The sequence below is a fragment of the Thermobia domestica genome, chromosome 2 (assembly GCF_964235325.1).
Source record: "Thermobia domestica chromosome 2, izTheDome1.hap1.1, whole genome shotgun sequence".
Taxonomy (NCBI): domain Eukaryota; kingdom Metazoa; phylum Arthropoda; class Insecta; order Zygentoma; family Lepismatidae; genus Thermobia; species Thermobia domestica.
Genome location: NC_137455.1, coordinates 134,824,254 through 134,848,482, shown reverse-complemented (window position 1 = coordinate 134,848,482; position 24,229 = coordinate 134,824,254). Strand labels below are relative to the sequence as shown.

At 36.7% G+C, this 24,229-nt stretch overlaps 1 long non-coding RNA gene across 1 annotated transcript; it reads left to right on the top strand.

The window, feature by feature from the left end:
• The first annotated feature begins 146 nt into the window (after positions 1–146).
• LOC145679738 (uncharacterized) lies at positions 147–23,975 on the top strand. Its single transcript, XR_014130516.1, has 3 exons — positions 147–280; positions 16,341–16,464; positions 21,885–23,975. It is a non-coding gene; the product is annotated as an uncharacterized LOC145679738 (long non-coding RNA).
• The last annotated feature ends 254 nt before the right edge of the window (positions 23,976–24,229 follow it).

Below are 24,229 nucleotides of genomic sequence, written 5' to 3'. Positions count from 1 at the left end.
TATCGCAGATATACCCCCAATCGCATTCTTTGTGTTGTATTGAGGCCACAAAGTTACAGCTTTACCAAGTTTCAAACACTGACGCCATGTCTGTTGCCTCACCTGACACGCTGGGGGGCGGGGGGGAGGACTTGTCTGCTAAGAGCGGGGCATACTTCCTCGAGATTATACAGCAATATTTAGACGAGTTTGTGTATGTGGGTTACAACATTTTCTTCTCGCCAAAAAGACAGGTACAGAGAGAGATAGCGGCACATTCGCGAGCAGACTCCCGACTGAAGTAAGTGGTATTTTTGGCATAATGAAGATATTAATATTAGGATACATTTCTGGCATTAATATTAATATTATATTATATTAGGTTACAGTATGCAATTCAGTAGAAAATTTCAACCCATTTGATATTAGAACTGATTTATGAGGAAAGAAACTTACATTATTTCTGTCAGTGCTTTAATTATTTAGTGTTTCAAAGTTGACTTGAGATTAGTTTTTACTTATTGCACATGTATATATTTTGGGTTTTCTAAAACATGACATTCATTTGTTTACATAAATGGTTTAAATTCATTACGGTACATAAAAAAACAATAGCACTATATAAATAACTGAAACCACCAATTCCGGTATTGTGTGTGTTTACAATAAAAAATGATAATGCCAATTACACACTGTATGAGTTACTATTAAAATGTTCCTACTTCAGATTTTTTGTAATTAATGTTTTGCTTTTGTATGAATATATGGGATACTATTTATGGGTTCGAAGATTCCTATTAAAATGTTCCTACTTCAGATTTTTTGTAATTAATGTTTTGCTTTTGTATGAATATATGGGATACTATTTATGGGTTCGAAGAAGGACTTTTATATGTAATACATATGAAGAATGCCAAGTACATTTTTTACATTTTTATACATTGGGCCCTCATATCAGTTTAGCAGGGTGGGCCCTATGGTTGCCAGTCCGCCCCTGGCTGCCAGTGTCCTGTAGTAGTTTTCTTTCTTCTAAATATAGGCTGTCTTAGAGACCCTGTAGGGAGGTTATGTCGTAATGTAGGAGGATACAAGGAATGAGTTTCTCTTTGGTGATCTGTCATAGAAGGTCATGAACTTCCCCATGCCCTAAGTGTCGGTGGACTACCGATGGGCAATTAGTAACATTTCGCCAAAAATTGGCGGCCCCGCAGCGATGATCTGCGGTGACTACACTTCTGGTTTTGAAAATTATACCACCAATGGCCCACCAGCGGCAGAGACGCAACATAACGCCAATGAACCACGAAATTACTCCCCCAAAACACGTTAAATATCTTATATGCGTGCGAACCACCGTCCTTACGGTTACTAGCCGCGTGTTCTTCCGACTTCACCACGGGGGCGATGAAGAAAACACTGCTTATAGAAGGATAAATCCTTGAAATCGTTTTAATTTGGCTAATCAGAGTGCTCTAACCATGTATATTCGACGATAACCGTTACGGATCAGATAAAATGCATTCGCCATGTAATTTTATAACAAAATGTCACGCGTCTATTTACTTTATTTCATAGTTTTCCCACATTTACTTTCTAATGATCAACGACAGTTATCATCTAAATTCATAAATTATACGCACTCATTTAAAGATTTTTCACTTAATGATGTAGAGGCAGGGTTATTCTTGACCCCCGGAGCTCACTTTAGAAACAATTCGTCAGGAAAAAATAATATATAATAATAACCGCATGCACATGACTGACGATATTTCGTGTTGGCCCCTTCGCGATTCTTAGCGACGAAATGAAAGAGCGCGGACCAATATGAAGTCCTCGCTGCTACACGGTGCTAACTTCAACATTCCGACTTTAGATACGTGTTTCGACTCGACGAAACCCTGCCCTCAGTGGCACACTCGCGGCAATCCTTCGACCTGTCGTTGTATCGACGATCAACATTTACTGACAAGTGGGCCACTGGATGTTGGCGACATTTACAGCTGCAGTTGTTGAGACACGTGCATACAGTTTGGTGATAATTTTAATCATTACATACATATTTTTAAATATCTTGGCCAATATGGCCGAGTCGGTAAAATTTTTACTGGTGCGTATCTCATATGACATACTATTACAGTAACGTCATTGGAAAAAAATATGGTTACATTGTTTTAACCAGTACGTATGGCAACATGGCATTTTAAAATCTCAGCATGATCCCGTTTGTAAAATCAGATGATAATGTTGAAAACAATATGGCGTCCTCACCATTGTATATGCATGAATACATACAATATGTACACGTTGTAAAAATTAAGTTAAAAATTATAATAAGTTACGTTATGCAAGTGCGAGCGATTGGACAGGAGTAAAAGGTAAAAAATGAAATGAAATCTTTGAGTTTTACGTCCCACGGTTATGCAGGAGACGGTGATGATGAGTGATGAATGAAATGGTTGAGTAAAGAAAGTGGAAGGAAACGGAGAACCCCGAGGAAACCCACGCAGACGGTGTTTGTCCACCACAAAGTTCACATGGCGGGGACTGGGATCGAACCCGGGACCTCAAGCACCAGAGGTGAACGCTCTACCATTGAGCCACCGCGGCCCCATAGAGTAAAAAGTAAAAATCAAAAACTGTATTTATATTAAAAGCTGTATGCACGTAGATGCTGACTGAACCTCTTCATGGTGACTGCATCTCAACTGAACGTGTTTTAGATTTCGACACAGGGGCTGTATTGAGAATTAGGACAGATATGCCATCACTTCATCACATTGGCTCTTCACATCCCTCTTGTTTACCTGTGCTTTTCCTGGCGAATGTTGTAACATTACTCTTGGGTATAGTTTAAAGTTTGTTCTCGCCATACTAGTTAATGATGCTTGCACTTCTGGTTATGTAATTCAAGATGGCGTCCATACAAGGAAAGGCACAGTGCGTGTTATTGTTTCCGAAATTATGATCTGACGTTTCGGTGTAAAGAAAGTTCCAAATAGCATATGAGAACCATCCCCAGTAGAGACAAGTATCGAGAGACGGTATGAACAAAGTTCCTAACAATGTATGAGAAACCATCTCCAGCAAAGACAAGTATCAAGAGATAGTATGAAGAAAGTTTCAAACAGTTTATGGGAAACTATCCTGAGTACAGAGGCAGATCTAGAAGGTAAAAACTGGGGGGCAGCCAGAACCCAGACTATGATAGGTATACCATAAGTTTACTATAAACTTTGAAAGAATATATATAATACTTAAATTACATTAATTATTCAAAAAAAACTTGGGGGCCTAGGCCCCCAGCTTCGGGCTATAGCCGCCACTGCCGCAGCAGAGTCAGGTATCAAGGGATATAGGAAAAGTTCAGAGCTCCGGGAAGTGTGTTAAATTTGCCATGTGGTGGGAAAACGGAATCAAGGAACAATGCGCTTCAGATAGTGCAAGAGGAAGGTGGAACAGAGTCCAATGAAATTTCTTGTACGAAGATCCTTGGAACTGGGAAATCTGAGGTCAACGTTAGACAAGATCATATGGGGAAACCATCCTCAGCAGAGACAAGTATCGAGGGACAGTAGGAAAAGTTCAGGACTACCGGAAGTGTGCTAGATTTGCCGCACAATGGAAAAACAGGAGCAAGTGAGATCCAATTTAGATAATGCAAGAGAAAAGCGTTGAACAGAGTCCAATGAAATCGCTCAAACCTAGATCCCTGGAACTGGGAAAGCTGAGATGAACATTAAACAGATCGTAAGCAAAAATGTGAAGAGTCGGAAGTGAAGGCCCTACAAGTTAAAATTTGCACATGATTTGATAGACGAAGACTGTGATATGGAAATTGAATTTTGTCAAGGTACTGCTTACCTATTTACAAGGTGATTGTGACTTTTTGTTTCGAATTATGTTCTCAGATGAGGCTATGCTTTTTTTTTTTTATTCCGGGAAAATCAAAGGGATGCAACTGCCGAATTTTGGGAGTTGAAAATACATATGGGTTCGTGAAGCATATGCGAGGTAGTCACAAAGTCAATGGCTGGTGCTTGATTTCGATTAACCATATCGATGGTCAGGGGTAGTGATGTGAGTTGGAAAATTTTCCATTTCGGAAAATTTTCCGCTATATTTTTCCGGAAAATTTTCCGTTCTAAAAAATATCAGTAATTAAGTAACAATTCCTCAGCAATCATAAAATTGGTTGAATTCGTGTACAGAAATGTAAAAATGTGAAAGATCGTTTAAAGAATCTGAAAATTTTCATCGCTCACACAATTTTCAGTACTATGTAGGAACAAGTTCAACCATTTTTCATGAATCGAAATATTTTCTGTCTTATATGGAAAAATTGAAGAACTTTTTATGAGTCGGAAAATTTTCATCATTTTGAAGCAAAAAGTAAAACAACTTTTTGTGCATCGGAAAGTTTTATTGCTCTAACAAATGAAAGGAATTTTCATAGATCGGAAAACTTTCATCACGATGGAGAAACAAGTGGAAAATTTTTTTCATAACCCGGAAAATTTTGAATATTATGCATAGTTATGTTAGGTGGAAAATTTTCCACTATATTTAACTGCACATTCAGCTACAAAATTGAATTTCTGTAGAGGAAAGTTAGTCAACAACAAATCATAATTTTCCAATTAGCTTTCGGGAACCGGAAAAATTTCTAATATTTCAAGTTGGGAAGTAAATTTTACACAGTGTTTCTCTCTCTCTCTCTCTCTTCATCTGCGAGCTCCTTCGTTTCTAAGCAGTTAGCATACGCGCATTTGGCATGGAAGACCTGGCTTCGATTCCCAGCGGGAGCTCATGTTGTTCGGATTTCACGTTAATCGGTTGGTCCCGTCTTATATAGTCTCGCTGCTGAAAAGGACGTTAAACTCAAAATCAACTCAATTCAACTCCTCTCTCTCTCTCTCTCTCTCTCTCTTTCTCTCTCTCTGTGTGTGTATGTGTGTATGCAAAGTGCAGAGAACATGAGTTCGTAGAGTACAAATATCCCATTCTATTATTTAAAATTTCAATTTATTAAAAGTCATGAATGTTTTCCGATTCACAAAAACATACTCCACTTATTCCTACATCGTTGTTTAGCCGTAAAATTTATTGGTAATAAATAATATCTTAAAAAGTTTCATGAAGTGAAAATCTAACAATTCTTCATTTCAAGAATGTTTCAAAAACTTCAATGCGTTCTTCCCTCAGAATCCACCTTTGATCTTACAATATTAGATTTCGTCAGTTTAATACACATAAGACGGTTTTCTCATAGCTTTACTACTTTTATAGATTTACATTCTGCAACATTTATAAATAAGTAGATATAATAAAGAGACAGAGAGAGAAACTCTATGTAAATTTTTACTTCCCAACTTGAAATAGAAAATTTTCTGGTTCCCTAAATCTAATTGGAAAACTATAATTTGTTGCTGTCTAATTTTCCTCTACAGGAATTGTATATCTCAATGAGCAGCAGTTAAATATAGTGGAAAATTTTCCACCTAATATCACTATACATAATATCCAAAACTGTCCGGATTATGAAAAGCGTTTTCACTTGTTTCTACATCGTGATGAAAATTTTCCGATTCATGAAAATTCCTTACATTTGTTTCTACAGAGGAATAAAACTTTCCGATTCACAAAAAGTTGTTTTACTTTTTGCTTCAAAATGGTGAAAATTTTCCAACTCATAAAAAGTTCTTCAATTTTTTCATAGAAGACACAAAATATTTCGATTTATGAAACATTGTTTCACTTGTTCCTACATAGTACTGAAAATTGTGGGCCATGAAAATTTTCAGATTCTTTAAACGATCTTTCACTTTTTAACATTTTTATATATGATTTCAATCATTTTTATGAATACTGAGGAACTGTTACTTGATCACTGATATTTGTTAATAACGGAAAATTCCCCGGAAAAATATAGAAGAAAATGTTTCACCTCACATAACGGCTAAACAACGATGTAGGAATAAGTGCAGTATGTTTTTATGAAACAGAAAATTTTCCGTTTCAAAATTGTCCGTTTCAAAATTTTCTGGAAAATTTTCATCACTGTACAGGACAGACAATTCTTCGATTCATGAAAAATTGTTTCACTTGTTCCTACATAGTACTGAAAATTATCTGAGCCATGAAAATTTTCAGATTCTTTAAACGATCTTTCACTTTTTAACATTTCTATACATGATTTTATGAATGCTGAGGAACTGTTACTTGATCACTGATATTTATTAAGAACGGAAAATTTTCCGGAAAAATATAGAAGAAAATTTTTCACCTCACATCACGGCTAAACAACGATGTAGGAATACGTGGAGTATATTTTTATGAATCGGAAAATTTTCCGTTTAAAAATTTTCCGGAAAATTTTCATCACTGTACACGACAGACAATTCTTCGATTCATGAAAAATTGTTTCACTTGTTCCTACATAGTACTGAAAATTGTTTGACCTATGAAAATTTTCAGATTCTTTAAACAATCTTTCAATTTTTAACATTTCTATACATGAATTTAATCAATTTATGAATAATGAGGAATTGTTACTTGATCACTATTTAATAACGGAAAATTTTCCGAAAAATATAGAACAAAATTTTCCACTTCACATCACGGCTATACAACGATGTAGGAATAAGTGGAGTATGTTTTTATGAATCGGAAAATTTTCCGGAAAATTTTCCGACGATGGTCCATCTTTCTTCAATAAAGATACGGTGAATTGCAACAGCTATCTGAAAATGCTATAGATATTACTTATGACAGAACGAGAAGTTGAACATCATTAATTAGGTCCACGTTAGCTAGATAGGGTACAACCACATCTTGCCATTTAGGTTCGACAATTTCTTAACGAACAATTTCGGAAGAGATGATGGGTTGGCTGAAGAGGGTGTCCATCTTAGCTTGAAATATTACCATCCCTGACACCTTATGATTACTGATTGTGGGGACATATAAATACAGGGGTATATGCACAGAAACCATCTAATGTAGACAACCTGAAAAATGAAATGAAAGTTTTACTTCCCACGGTTATGCCGGCTACGCTAAAAGAGATGGTGATGATGAGAAATGAATGAAATGGTGGAATGAAGAAAGTGGGAGGAAACGGGAGAGTCCCAAGGAAACCTAAACGACCTGAAGGACAAGATAAGTGATGCGATTCTGAATATCCCGGAAAAGCACCGTCACAACACAATTCTGGGTAGGAGGGAAGATAAACGGGCCCTCAGATTTTCGGTTCAAAATTGATCACAACCTCTTCCTTAGGTCCCAAATAGTGTTTCCTGAAAATTTCAGACCGCGGTCCCTTACTACATAGACACAACTTTGTGTTAATAAACTTAACTGTCTTGGAATTTGAGTTTTCGTTTCCGGAGGACTTATGTGCTTCCTGCTTATTACGATGCTTATTAGTTCAACTATTCATGCATTAGTAAGATCTTTCACATCACCATATTGCATTTCAGATTCTCCGTTATGAGGATGAGCCTATCATTACTAACTCAGTTTTCGAATAGTCCTTTTAGTTAATTATTTTGAAAGGAAATATTGGAATTAATTCCTCTTTCGTCTTCGCAAATTAGGATTGAACTCGTACTATTTTTAAAATCAAATTTAAAAAATTATAACTTACTACTAATTATTATTAGAATTATTTCGCTTGCAAAATATATACAATGCTGAAAAAAATCTTATTTGTACAAAAGTGGCTGTAAATATTTTGAAGCATTAGTTTGTTCCTTATTTTTAAAGTATGTAACTTAAAGTTTCATCATTGAGTTCCTAAAAGCAATACTGTTTTTTTTTTTTTTTTTTTTAATGCAAGAATGACACACTTTTCAGTTTGCAAAGTTCTTCAATTTATTTATTTTTTAAAATCAGCAATTACAAACTTAAAATAAATTAATGCAACAATACTTTCAATTTTTTCATTACCATGTCAACTATAACTATCAAAATTCTTCAACCAAAAGGAAAATGCATGGTGAGTGCACATTCAATATTTAAATTTTCCTATCTTCTAGCTGATTTCAGATGTAAAATTTAAATTTGGCGGTACTTGATACTGCGATATATAACAACTGCACCAAAATACATTAAAAAATGCTTACAAAGTTTTCAAAAATAGCAGACCTGACCTGTTTTGGAGTACCTGCCAGCTCTTAATTTGGCAACCTTGCTATAATGTGATTCGCATTTTCGATTTCTTTTTGTTTGTAAATTTCAATTTTCAAGCAGATCAAGTATAGGTTGAGTCATTTGCCACGTACTGCTTGACATACTGTTGTCATATGGTTAGAATTCTATGTTAAATCTTAGCACAACAGCATTTAACTTGTTAATTATTTAAAATCTTCGGTACACCATAACAGCTGACTTATTGAAACAGCTCATCAAACTACAATGATATCATTTGATAGGCTGTCTATCAACTTATACCACCTACACACACACACACACACACACACACCTACACACAAGCACACACACACACAATAATTAGGAGTGTTGTATTGAACTATAAAGGTAACCAAGAAAGTTCTGTCGCTTTTTGTGGAGGCCTGTATTCAATTGGCCCTCACAACGTGACTTGAATGCGAATGGAGATAAGGCGAAGGTCTGTTGTTGGTGTAGGTATATCGAACATACTACTTGGTTGTGGCAGCTCAGTTGCACAGTGAACTTGTATAAGGACAGAATGAACATGGAATCTCCACAGAGCGTCATAAGGGCGTCTATGATGTAGGTATTCAAACTGGGGTCAAACGCCGCTGCAATGGGGCGGAAGATATGCCAGGCGTTTGGTGAGGGTGTCGTGACTGCGCGGACAGTGCAGCGGTGGTATAACAAGTTTAACGACGGTAACGAAACACTTGAATACGCCACGTGCGGAAGACCAACACATGTACAAATTAAGATCTTCAGGCAGCAATTGAGGCGTACAGTGGCCAAACATTTAAGGAACTGGGACTACAATTCAGTGTGACTGGAGAAACCATTTGGCAGCACCTCCATCAACTTGGGAAGCACTACAACTTAGGTCGATGGGACCCACATGATTTGACTTTGGATCAGAAGGCAACGCGAGCAGACACCTGCGTTTCTTTGCTGTCTCGTCTGAGGAAGGAATCATTTCTGTACAGGGTATTGACTTGTGATGAGAAGTGGGTCCTGTATGAAGCTCCATGGCGCCGTCATCATTGATTAGCATTCCATGAACCAATTCCTAAACAGCCGAAACCAGCACTGCACCAGAAGAAGGTCCTGCTGTGTGTTTGGTGGACTACCCGCAGCATCGTGCATCGGGAACTTCAGCTGGTCAGAGAATCAATGAAACTGTGTATTGTCAGCAGTTGAGCCGTGTTCAAGAAAAAATCAAAACACTGTTGCCAGCTCTTCTGAATCGTAAATGGGTCATCCTGTTACAGGACAACAATAAACCTCACGTGGCTAGGATGACCCGGGAGACCGTTCTACGCCTTAGGTGGGAAATATTATTGTATCCGCCATACTCACCGGACATTGCACCGTCCGATTATTACCTGTCCCATTCCTTGGACAATCACCTTAGAGGACGCCAGTTCAAATTTCTAGTAGAGGTGCAAAATGCACTTGATACCTTCTTCGCTTCACGGCCCACCACATTCTACCGCGATGGAATCCATGGCCTTCCAGAACGTTGGCAGTAGGTCGTCGATGCTGATGAGGACTATTTTTGATCTTCCAGGTACGTCTTAGGTGGCATATCGATGTTCGAAGGTGGTGGGGGAAAAAGCGACAGTACTTTCTTGTTTACCTTTATAGCATCTATACGCGATTTTTTAGAATCAAAAACTAATAAATATAAGTGCTTTAACGAAAAATCATTCACGATATATCTTGGACATGTCGTAAAGAATTTCGAACATCAATGAAAGCTTATTTTGAAAAAGTTATAATTTCAGTTTAAGTGACCTGCGATAAATGCTCCAGTGAGTGATATATTGGAACGGTTGCCAGATACAAAGGGGGAGGGAACAGCACATGTTCTTTTATGAGATCTCTACAGAGTAAAATCAAATAATGTATTGTTTTCTTTGACACAAAGAGACGTAGTAATCCTACTTGCGTGAAGAATTGGTATATTGTTTCGATAACAAGTGCACAATATTGCTATAAGAACAAAATTCTTTCATTAGATGAGCATGTTTGTTACTTCATTTTAAAATATCATAAAATGATTATGTTCTACCTGAAATTGGTTTACATCGCTGTATGTAAAATGTTAATTTAATCGGGAACAAGAGTGCTGCTCTTCCTCCTCTCCCCTCGTTAAACGATTCACTATTTATAAAATCTTTGCTCTATTCTGAGAATTCTACTTCTTTCATGTCTCTAGGACAATTAGAGGCCTGAGCTACAAATTTGAAAATAACTACATGAAAGATGTATTTTTCTAACGATTAGCCTGCTACCAAATTTCACAATAGTAAATCCCCACGTTAAGCGGGTTTGCATATCCAGGCTCCTAACTTTGAAAACATTTATGATCACTCCAATCCCAACCATTTCACAGATTCAACCTGTTGCATATAAGTTATTAGGACGTAAAATTGAATATAGTTTATACGAAAAAGACCTTTATGCATTGCAAGACCTGTAACGCCCAAATATTCACCACAAACTTATAGTGGTATCGACATAAACAAAAAAGTGTGGAGCAGGAAACTACTTTGCACAAAAGTCTGAAGAATCTCAGTGAAGACATACGAACTGGTTGAGCGGTTTGGGTCAATAGTCTTTCAAACATAAGTTTATGTGTTCAAGCCCTGCAGGAAGTACTCGTTTTGATTTTTCCTTAAAAGTGTGTTCCTGTTTTCATCAGAAGACTGAAAACATTTCTTTGAATACATCTTTGGCAACTACTTTTCTCTCAAATTCGATTAGAAGGGAACATTATATGAATCGAAAATCCAAAACTGAAAACAAAATATTAAGCATGTTCAATATTTCATTATTATCCTTTGATTATTAATGAAAAACTAATTATAAGCATTGATGATTTCAGAAGATTCTACCCGGGTAATGGTCAATATATGAATGAGAGGAAATTGATTGAACATTATTAGTCCACTTTGAGCATGATCGAAGATATGGCCACGAATTTGTCGGCAGGGTCTCAAATTCTCCCGCAGGTCATGCCCTGAAATTATCACTGTTTCAAAGGTTTCCTTAACAAATACCTAGGTAGAATGTTATATTTATTTCTCGTTCTACGTTTTGAAATGACAAAATCATAATTTTAAAAATAATTATAATACGATAAGCATAAAGGTTTATACAACTAATGAAGTAAATAGCATTGTGTAAGTTATCGGTTTCTAATCGGATTAAAACTAGAATATTCGTTTGCATCGCACTTTAAAGTAAATCCTCTCTATATATAATTCTTACTGGAAAGCATGTTTAACTCCAATTACTTAATCAATATTTTTAATAATATATTTTTATTGTAATATTTTTACTATTCAATGTCGTATACACTTCATTTCCCAAAGCAAAACCTCGAAAATGTATAGTGGGCTAGTGAATATTATCGAATAAATTATCATTTAGTTTACGTAAATACTGCATCGCCTGATTTGAAACTTCGTACTTTAACTAATAATAATAATAATAATAATAATCGGACCGGGGTCCGGTGGGGGAATTTTAATTGACCTAAATGTTTTTGTATTCCTGTTCCTGTCGTTCAATCTTAAAGGAAATGATTGCAAAACGTGTATAACCGAGTAGAAAATAAAGACAACTTACTCAGATACGTTCAGTGAATCAGTTAACTTAAAGACAAGGAATAAAGTGTCTAAGGCATTTGTAAATTGAAAGGAACTCTTAAAGGTAAGTTCCAGTCCCACCAAAGTAACATTTTTCCTTTACCTGTTCTCGAAGTTTCTCTTTGTATTTCTATCGGATTCGAATAAATAGAACTTCGAATACAGACCACGTTGAATTCATTTATTAAGAAAGACTGAAATTCTTATAATATATGGCTATGATTTTACTATTATTATTATTATTATTATTATTATTATTATTATTATTATTATTATTATTATTATTATTATTATTATTATTATTATTATTATTATTATTATTAGTTAAAGTACGAAGTTTCAAATCAGGCGATGCAGTATTTACGTAAACTAAATGATAATTTATTTGATAATATTCACTAGCCCACTATACATTTTCGAGGTTTTGCTTTGGGAAATGAAGTGTATACGACATTGAATAGTAAAAATAATACAATAAAAATATATTATTAAAAATATTCATTACGTAATTGGAATTAAACATGATTTCCAGTAAGAATTATATAGAGAGAGGATTTATGTCTTCACTGAGCTTTTTCAGACTTTTGTGCAAAGTAGTTTCCTGCTCCACACTTTTTTTTTTTTTTTTTTGTTTATGTCGATACCACTATAAGTTTGTGGTGAATATTTGGGCGTTACAGGTCTTGCAATGCATAAAGGTTTTTTTTCGTATAAACTATATTCAATTTTACGTCCTAATAACTTATATGCAACAGGTTGAATCTGTGAAATGATTGGGATTGGAGTGATCGTAAATGTTTTCATAGTTAGGAGCCTGGATATGCAAACCCGCTTAACGTGGAAATTTGAAAACGTGCAAACCCGCTTGTGAAATTTGGTACCAGCGGCCTTACGTCGCAGAATGGGTCTGGTAACGAAAGGATTAAAGAAAATATTTTGAAAGTTAGGTTTATAAGATAAATCCTAGGAAATATCTTACGATTTTTCCTAGGGTTAAAATCTCAACGTTTATGGCATCAGATCGCATGTCATTTCCTATGTTCTGAACGATACTATGAGATTTCTCTTGTTAAGAGCACTCACTACAGGCACGTAGCCAGGATTTCGCAATAGTGAGGGTCTGTGACGAAATACTGTAGTTATCACACCAGGGCTCGATCATTCTAAACTATTTTACTGGCAACATATATTCGTTCGTTTAGCCAGGATTTCGTAATTGGGGGGGGGGGGGGGGGCGTGACATGAAATGCTGTGGTTACACACATCGATCAATCTAAGCTATTTTACGGGCAACATACCCATATTGGTTTGTGAGAAGAATAAAATGAGGATATGTTAGTAAGCATAGCAACGAGATCTCTTTCGGCAGTAAAGACATTCTATAAAATGGATTACTGCTGCCCCAAAATTCAAAATGTCTCAAATTATTGGTGATTCTGGGCATTTCTTAAGTTCTACCTGAGACTATCTTATCGAATAGGTTTATATATCGTCATTTGTAGTCCATAGGATTAGCATGAAGATAGATGGAATTCGGAATGCTTCGTTACAATAATATCCATTTTCAACTTAACCCCTCCCCCCGTTTCCTCCACACACACACAAAAAAAAAAACTCCTAAGAAAGAGTAACCAAACGCTTGTTGTAGCGTTATATTTTTGACCCTGATTCATATTTTTCTCGTTTGTTTTTGTTTCATCCTTCCTTAATATTTTTCATTTCTGGATCCAAAGGGGAAAGGGGTCCGGATCCCCGGACCCACCCCTTGGCTACGTGCCTGACTTACTATTCCGGAAAGAAAATTCGTAATTTTTCGAATTAAGCGACATCAGGCGAGGGAAGGTGAAAACAAATTTGTTTTCTCCCCGGCATTAAAGATGCTATTTGCGCACTTTTAGTGTATACGTATACGAGAAACATACATTTTTATATAATACAAAGTTAACCCTCTAAGTTAGAGGCTCTAACACAACAGACATGCAAGGCAGAAGACACTGGAAAAGATATTTGGCCGAGTATGCCTTGTGAGACCTGGCACCTCTTTGGAGGATGTGAAACAGCAAAAATCTTCACGTGTATGGCACAAAAGGGTAGGACTTCCTAGGATATATGTCGTAACATTTGTCTTAAGATATTTTCTATGATTTATCTCACGTGTATAGTAGGGCTTAAAAGTCAGGTCTCCATTTAGTTATATTATTATGATGTCGAGTCGGGGACGTACCCACGGGGGCGTTCATCGGGTTCGAACCCCATCAACACTTCCTAACTCAACATACATTTGTACACTTTCTCTATAAAACTATAGGCTGCTCGTTTAACTGGAAAATGATTGATGTAGCATGAAAATTTGATCTTATACTTCATCTGTATTCTTTCTCTTATAAAAATATATATCATTTTCTTTCTGAAAATATAGGTGGAAATATTTTATAATTACTTATCGTCTTTTCGGGTGCAGAATTTACCCGTTTAATACTACGTAATCGCTTGTAGTGTTGGACTCCCCCAAAAGCTTGGACCCCACAACAAAAAATTTTTGGTGCGCGCTTGTGTCGAGACACACTCTTTCAGTTAAGTATGAAGTAAAACAAAGAAACAAATCTTCATTGTTGCACTTTTATTTGCAGACTGGTTCCGACCCGCGGGCCGTCACGTGGCTATCACTAAGTAGATAATACGACTGGATCTATATATAAGATAAAAAGATCGAAACCGAAATATGATTTGATGGAATTGTTAAAAGCAAATGGCATGCTAGAAAAACAAAGTTTATAATATTATGAGGTTTTCTGACACTAGCATGGTCATTGATACACAAAACTTAAAATTCTGAATGTGGAAAAAGATTGGGATGACGTTCGAGTAGAGGTGATGCTGGACGAAATTCAATAAATTGTGGGAGGGGGAAGAGATGTAAAAGGAGACCTTCTGTTGTGATTAAAGAACTTCATTTGTTATTGTTTTATTCCGAAAAGTAATTTCCTGTGGGAAAACGAAAAGCAACTTCCCACGTCTTCTCATCCTCGTTGAAAGGGCCGAGGGAAACCCAGAGATCCCATTAATTTGATTTTAAGAAGCCAAGGATATTATAGACACTTTCTAGTTGAAATAAGCTCTCATTCCGTTTTTCCACATTTAGCTATTATAAATTATATTTCTAAATTCAGATTTACTGTTGCAATTTTATCGCATAATATACTAGTACGTACAAAATACCACGGAATGCATTAATTGGTGACTGTCGAGTTTTTAGCTTCGATGACTTAATATCATCAATTCATCATCATCATAGGTATTCTGCCATTATTGACAGGTCACTTGATGGAACTAAGAAGCTTCTATGCTACACAGTCTTCCGCTAACCTCTTCGTCTTCACGTACAATTTCTTTGTTTTTATCGTTCATTAATTGTGGTCTCCTTCGCCTTCTCCCTCTCTTTGCTGCCATCATACACTCTATCACGTCCCTCATGATACAATTCCTTCTTTCCCAATGTCCGAACCAGTTTCTCTTCCTCTTCTTAATAATATCTAAAATTGCTCTTTTCTCCCCCCTCCATTTCTAGCACTCTGTCAATCGTTTTCCGCTTGATCCAACTAATTCTTTCCACTCCCCTCCACATCCACATTTCCAAAGCTTTCAGTAGTTTTTCATCCTTCTTGCGCAATTTCCATGTTTCTGACCCATACAGCACGATGCTTCACACGAAGCATTTTATGTCTTTTTCTCAACTCTTTATTCAAGGTCCCACAAAATGGTCTTTTCTTCCTTTTAAAGGTTTCTTTCGCCATTCCTATCCTTGCTTTTATTTCACGTTCACACTTCATATCATTACTAATAATACTATCCAGGTATCGAAAACTAGTCATCTGTTCTATTTTTTCTCCCTCCTCTTTCTGTATTTTACATCGACCCCATCGGTTTTAATCACCATGGGTTTTGTCTTTCTAACATTTGTTTTCATCCCATATTCTTCACAGTCCTTCCTCACATTTTCTAACATCTTACTGATTTTTCCTTCAGATTCTGCAACAAGCACCATATCGTTTGCAAACCGTACACACTTAATCATTGTATATACCTCTCTTTTTCACGTGAACTAAATTGAGACGTCATACACTTTGAAAATTATTTCTTAACAATATCCAAAACGATGGAAACCAGTCTATTATCACTTATAGTATATTATAAGCATAGGTAAAATTACACAGTGAAATAACGACAGTATTCTTCGATTATGAAATAGGTGCAAATGATGAGAGCGAGGAGAGCTCTGTAACATTTGTATTCGCTTCAAGAAGAAAATGAAAATAACTCCCAAAATGAACCAATTTAAGAAAGTGCTGCTAGAAAACAAACTTCGTATTTCTTTTCTTTTCTTTTTTCTTCTTTTTTTATATATCTAATATACTGTACAACACTGAGTTACATTTTGCAACAGTATTTAATGTATTACTAACGGTTTGTTCTTGTAGTCTGAAATATTTTATTATTATTGAGTTTTAATACTTGTTCCTGTGTCCTTCGTTGCAGATCCTCTGATACATGAAGTAATCTGACAAATAGATAGTAATCTTTCACATTCTGGTTCCTTTTTTTGTCTGCCACAACCTGTTGGGACCATGGGGTCTCGTGCGATGTCACGGCAGCATTTTCGGTAAGTTATTTCTTGTCAAACAAAACTTCTATTTATCAAAGTAGATGAGAAATTTGAAGGAAAATGCGACACAACTACTAGAATCCGTCACCCAATCGCTTAACTACATCTCGTTACGGAGAAGGAGTCAGTGATAGAGCATTCAGCTGCAGTTAGAGTTTTCCCTAGATCGATTCCAGGCCGTGTGAGTTTCTTGTGGACAACATCATGAGTTTTCTCAAAGCTCTCCCGTTTCATCTCACTCTCTTATTCCACCAATTCTTACGTAATCATTCATCATCCATCTCCTTCAATATAAAATACAAAATGGTGGGACGTTAAAGGTTTAATTTCTTTTCCATTTTCCTACGTTGTCAAGTCATCTCAAGTAGCTGCAACTTAGAACTGAACTAATAATTTCTTATTTCACTTATACCTCACTCATTGCAGCCCAACCCTCAAGCTCAGCAGTCAGGAAATACTAGAAGGGATGCTCCCATATTTCGTTTTGTGTCCAGCAACTTTTGATGACATTGATCCAAAATGCGTGCAACCAATATAATATGCATTAAAAAATTTACCCCTTTCAAAATTTGCTGCAGTCGAGAATACACGTGGAAAAGTTGCATAATCCAGTGACTAGCTGTTCTGCATTTTCCTCTAAATTCTGTCCGCTATAGAAAGATCGTGGACCCCGTCAAAAGAAAATAACAATGTGTTATTTTAGGGTTAGTAGAGTTTTAAATAAAAAGTAGAACACTTCCTGTGTATGATTACACTTTAAAAAAGAGAAACAAATTAGTTGTTCCACGTTGTGGTTCTACTGTAACTTCCAAACTATTTTAATTCAGCACTGAAACCGGAAATAGTAGATTATAACTTCCGGCTGTAATAGAGGGTTAAGCTCATAGAGTGAACCTATTCTTGTCATGTATTATTACACTCATGTGCAGAAGTTAATACTGTGGCTGCAGGATATATCGTACGAAGAAAACGAAAAAGCAGTTGTATATTGGTGAAAGATGGAATTCCTAATGGCAATAGACTGAAAACAGCGTGAGAAAAGCCACATAATGGACAACAGGAACGAAACTGCACAGGCGCATGAAAATCAGTAAATATACCCACGTGGTACTAAATAAAAAAAAAGAAAAAGAGTTACATGCAGGGACATAAATAGTGTGTGTGAACTTCTCGCACTGCAAAACTTGCAGCACAACATAATTGCGTGCTGATGACAGGGTTACCAATACGTGGCTAGGAATGATTTCCCGTTGTTGGGTTAATGCCTTCCTCTTAGAGTGACGTGAAATTCGCCTATCAAGCATGTCCTACGTAGGTCTGGTGATCGACTGAGTCAATCGAATCATCTAATATCGTGAGTCTCAAAATATTCATCCACTATTTCAGCTCGATGAGAATATACATTATTATCCTTTAGAACGAAATTATGGTCAACTGTACCCCGAAACAGACTAACATACTAGGTCCAGGATTCATCCCAATCACGTGGGAAGACATACAGGGGTGTGCGAGATTCTAGGATGATCCACCTCACAATATGGTTCCTCCATCCCTATAATAATCAGTTCAGTAATGTTAGGTTCAAGGAAGCGTATTTCATTCTTTCTCCAGATGAATTCACATCGAGAATCACTGGTGAAACTAAACGGGGATCATTTGGGAACAGGACATGATTCCATTATTCCTGTATTCATGATTCTATTATTGCTCCATTATTGCTGGATGTTCACTACACCAATTCAAACAGGCTCTTCTTTGTAGTAGGGCCAATGAAATACACCTTGCTGATCGTGTCGCATACAGGTGAACCTCAGCTAACAATCTGTACACTGCAAACCTTGAAACGGTTATATCTGCAGTAGTTGCAAGATGCCTACAGAGATCTGAGGCGGTGCTATGTCTATTTCACCTGGTTGTTAGACATAATAAACGCTTCTGTTGAGTAGTGGTACTACTTGGATGGCCTCCGTTAAACCTCCGATAGATATTACCAACACCATGTGCGTGGGTTTCCCCGTTTCCTCCCACTTTCTTGATTCCACCATTTCATTCATTACTCATCATCACCTTCTCCTTTAGCCTAACCGGAATAACCGTGGGACGTAAAACTTAAAGATTTCATTTCATTTCCGATAGATGTTTCACCCTGTTACAATCGTCGCTAGATCCTTGAGATGATATTTGGTGGGACACCAAGTTCACGCAACACTTAAAACTGGGTCTGACCTTCTTCAGTTGTGCCACGATTCTTCTACTTATATTATCAATGTGATTTATTTGCACCATTCTCTCACACGTGCATTAGCAATAAGGTCAACATTGCGGCTGTATGCATGCTGTATGTGTCGGGAACCGTGTGTAGCAGTCAATAACTCATCTTGGGATAAATTCAATGAATTTACTACTCTTTTCAACAACAGTTTTATGCAATTCCACAGTATTTTAAAGTTGTGCACATGACTGTATAGGAACTTACACTAAACATATAAGTTATACTAAAGTTGACTACTTACGGGTTCAGAAGAAAAATAACAACTGACATTAAACTTATTCTTGCAACGCTGAATCCATAAAAAGCAAATGTTTGCTATTTCTTCCCGTTTTTGGTTTACGGCGATCCATATTCAAACCGGAAGTGGTAGTAATTTCTACTATTTCCGGTTGCAATGGAGCAAACTTCCTCAGTCTGTTTCATATCACGGCTCCTCTTTTGCGACATCCTCTTGCTAGCGACACCTATAAGTTCAAGGTAACAAAAAAAAAAAAAAAATCTTGTCATTTCTGACATCTCATTTGATAAACGCTCACAAAGAGGAAAAGAAGTTAGTTATGAGACGGAAAAGCGATGAGAATTTAGTGTAACTATTGACCGGGCTCACCTATTAGGTAGTTGAGCGCACACAGCAATTATAGCTCATCCAGTATTGAGGAGAAGTATAGAAATAGCTCGTTCAGGGTTGTTTGCTGTATGGCTTTAGAGAGGTCTGGTCAATAGCCGCATCGAGCCGTTGAATTCGCCAGGGTATTAGAGAGGATGCCATGAACGAACGCACCGTGAGGCATTGATTCCAAAAATACAGGTTGGGAGATCTGAGCCTTTGTGATGAACTCTGTGGTGGGCAACCACAAGTGCTGGACGGACAAGGTCCTAAATATAACCATAGACAAGGAAAGCAGTTAGACATATGTAGTGAATTTGTCGAACGTTCCTAAGTTTCCAAGGATAAAAGTCATACTTCACCTGCACCGCAAAGGAAAGTGCACAAGTTGAGCAAGTAGTTGCCCCACATATTGTCAGCAGCCAACAAGGAACAATGAGTGACAACCTCCTTGTCGTTGCTGTCTCGGTATTGCAAAACACCCATATTTAGTCGAGTACTCACGAGTCATGAAAAGTGGCTGCAATATGACGAAAAGTAGGCCCACTATGACACTTCCTAACGTACGAGACATTGATGGTAACGACGTGACCCTGTGCTTGTCTCTTTCCATTTCTTGCTGTCTCTTATTAGTCTTGCTCTATAGGGATGAGTATTGAAACCAAAAGAAGTCTTGAATTTCTACCACTTCCGGTATTAGTAGAGATACAAGGATGGAGACAGAATCTATCTTGGGACGCTGAATTTACTACAGAAAACCACTTCTTGATGTATCTTCCTCTTTTCCCTCTACGGTGATCAACATTAAAACCGCCACATATTGTTGGAACGCTGAATGGATTCCAGAAAACCGCTTCTTGTTATACCATACAGATTCTACTTTGATACCTGTCGACATCTAACCAAAAGTTACCAGCACCCGTTCATAATCCCCAAAAGAGTTGACGAATAACTGTATTTTAAATCTTGAAACGTATTGTTGAGAATGACGAAAATTACCGATCTGCCGGTAACATAAGAACTAGTTAGCAACCCTACTTCCCATATTTATGAAGGCTAGATTTTCCGACACATGCACTAAACTAGTTCTAGTGTGCATTACATATTGGTACTGAAGTAGGCTCAAACTTTCCTTCATAAAAATATTTTCAACTGCCTCCAATTGTAGTGGAAATACACAAAAGGTATAGACAGTTAAACTTAGGAAATCCATGGAATGGAACTTAACAGAAAGAAATTAGGAAATTTCTTGCTGGCGAAATACTTACTGGACTTTAAAAGAAAATTAAGAATTAAACACTCAAAACCTAATTTAATGGAGTGCAAACTAAAAAATTTCTGGAGTAGAATCCCTTTGTGAGTAAAGCCCTAAATCTACCCCTTCCTTAATTTCAATTTTTACTTCACTCGAAGTGGAACATGCGGCTTCACAGAGTTTCCACTTATTTGCCGAGCACGAGTTCCCTCACTTTTTCCGGTTTGCGAAACAAATTAATTTATTTTATAAACTATTCCCTACCAAATAGCGTGGTAAGTAGCAAAGAGAAATGCATTTTGAGAAGTAAAAATCCGTGCTTTAAATTATCTTCAATCTCCAAGTTTCTTGAACTTTCCGTGAAATTCCTATACTTTTCCAGGCTTTCTACGTTGGTGGGAACCCTGAAGTAACCGATGGAACTGGTTGAACATGAAAAATTACCCTACGCCACATTGTACAGCTATTAATGAAATATTAACTTAGAAAATGTTAGCAAAAGCAACTGAGTCCATTTTAAGAAAATTGTCTCTTCAATTAATTTTGCTTGACATCGGGAATTAATGCAGGGTTTTCTTTCGGGAGTAGTAAGCCTAGTAAATATTTTATTTAACAGGTGTTCGAATCTAACCTTGGCAACCTCCACACCATACAGGAAAGAACTGATGATTTATACTCCACGAGAAAGTCTGACTAATACGTTTATGCACAAAAGTCTATAACCTACTCGAAAACTTGGAAAACTGGAATTCTGTGGACGTTCTAACCCCCCCCCCCCAAAAAAAAAACTTTTAAGTTTGTAATTTCGATCCGAACAAGTTTCAACATGCAAATGGAAAAGTACCTGATTTGAAAGATAGCAAACATCTATCTGCAATGCCAAAAATGCTGATTTCGGAATCGATGTGCTGCCTGCACATTATCCAATTGAATGTATGATACGCCATCTGATCAAGAATAACCTTCATAAGCTGTAGCGCCGGAGGTTGATTTAATTTGAAACCTGTAATAATTCCTCTTTAATTTAATTTCGTTGAGTAAATTGATATTGAAATGATATTTAAAGATATTGAAATGATGTCCTACTTAATGACCCAATATAATTATCTTCCTTCATCACCATTGCTAACAGATATTCTTGTTTTCTTTTGGAGAAAGTTTAAACAACAGAATTTCATAGTATATATATCGAATATTTTGAAAAATAGTGTTCCTTTCTGCAGTTTTTTTCTTTATTATTATTTTAAAGATCTTTAGAAGTCTCTCTCTCTCTCTCATAACAGGAAAATGGAGGCATTACTTATTGGACAAAGATGTTTCCTAAAGATAATTGTTTCTGCTTAGTTGAAGACCAGCTTCAACCACCAGACAATACTTCTGCTGAACTAGTTCTTACCTTTCACTGAAGAAACTTTCCTCCGTAGGGACTGAAATGCTATATTATGTGAATGGAGTCAGAAGAAAATGGTTTCAATATCAAATCAAAATGAACTAACTATCTTTTATTCAGTCTAGTTGACCAAGTGTGAAAAAAGAAGCAGATATGAACTACAATAACCGAACTACAGTGTCCCACATGATACAGTGACACACCTAAATATGATATGGATTATTGACCAAAATGTTCATGAATATGATATTCAGCAAAGACAGTTAAATGTATTTTTCACACTTACATTTTGCCAGTGATTTTGTACTGTCTGTCATGCAGATTGAAACTTATGGAGCAATATTTCTGGATTTGAGAAATTTGTCAGAGTCATTCAAACTACGTGTCTGCAAAAGGTTACTCACTATTGAATAGGTACAAATCGCTTTAGATGGCTTCTTAATAAGGACTGAATCACATTGTGAAAACTAAACCTATTATTTGTTTAACATTTGTAATCAACTAACTTGCATTTCTAGTGTTTTATTTCCAAGAAATCACCAAAAGTCAGTGAAGTGTTTTGCCTTTGGAATCAAAACGATCATACATAATGCTGAAGATCAACAAGAGGACTATGGAGCGTCACAGTCCAAATGGCAGCAATGAGGATTCTAGATAAACAAAGATGCTTTTGTGTATATATTTCCCATTAGCATTTTATGGATTTGCATTTCGAGTGATTGTATATTGTCATCCAGATGAAGGCACTTCAAAATAAGACAACTCTTTTGAAAATTCGCACAGAAAATATGCAAACAAGTACACAGACATATATTCAGGACGTTTGAAATTATGGATCTTCCTTGTGATAAGCATCAAATTACTACTGGTAGCCGAGATGTTGTCACATATGCTGAGTACAACGTGTTTGCTTTCATCAAATCATCTGAAACTTCACGGCTGTCTTCTCTTCTGGATTGTAGCAGAAGTTAGAAATGGTGTCATCACGCACTCTAACAATGTATATATGTTGAAAAAAGAAAGAAAAAAAATAAAAATTGGGGGAAGCTTTGATTAAGTGGGGTGGCTGGATCAATAGATGGATGGGGTATGTCTACCACCAATCTTCCTTGGATCTCTAGGAAGATTGGTGGTGACTGGATAGGCAGGCAGGGGAGTAGACTGGCGGACAGGACGGGTGTTTGGGCCACTGGGCAGACGGTCCGGTAAGAGGGAGACGGGCAGACGGATGGGTTGAGGGGGCCTTGGAAGAAGGGAGGATGGGGGTGTGGGTGTTTGGCTTGATGGGCGTATATACACAACATATACACGTACGCACATCCAAATGCCTACATTCCTCATCACCACAAACATAGATGCGGCGAGGGACCACGCGCTGCGATCCAGATGGGTAAGTATGTAGCATTTACAGACTTGTACACAATGGCTGATCATCTTCGGATAATTCTTCTGCTTGCTTCAAATGGGTGTTCAATATGTCTTCGCTCGCCTTTCTCTATATCCAACAGTTTTTACTTATTCATAATATATCTCTCTATCATAACAATCATTGGCTACGCAACCTACATTTGTTCTATTATTATTTCTTTCACACACTATGATAACAAGTACTTGCTTCTTTGTTCAATATTGTTTGTTTCCTTTTCCACACTTTCCATTTGGGCATCTCTCTATCAGAATGTAGAAAAGAGTGAAGAAATGAAGAAAAAAGTGTGACTGTTAACCATATTGCATATTCTACTAGAATGTTGTGCTGGGAGAACGTGCTATCAGGTAAAAGTTTAGCTAGTATCCAGTATGAGGAAATATTGAATAGTGGACATGTCCCACGGACAAAATCACTCGAAAGATCCCAATGGATACAACGGCTGTAATGTAAAATAGCAGAGAACGAGGAAGATAACTGGAATGAAGGGGTGGTGAAAGGGTGGAGACAGTGTGGTGAAATAAATAAACAAAAAATATAAATAAATAAATTACTTAAATAGATAAGTCATAGTAGGTAAGAAATATAAATAAAAAGTTAAATAAATAAATAATTTAATTAATTAATCATAACTCTTCCCTCCACCATCACCATCACCATCATCATCATTATTATCATCATAACCCTAATCACCGACCACACTGTCTCTAGTTTCCTTCCACCCGAATCTTTTCTCTTTTTGCAGTATTTCATATTACAGTCGTTGTATCTACCTGCGTCTCTAGTGATTTTGTGTGTGTCATGCCTTAATT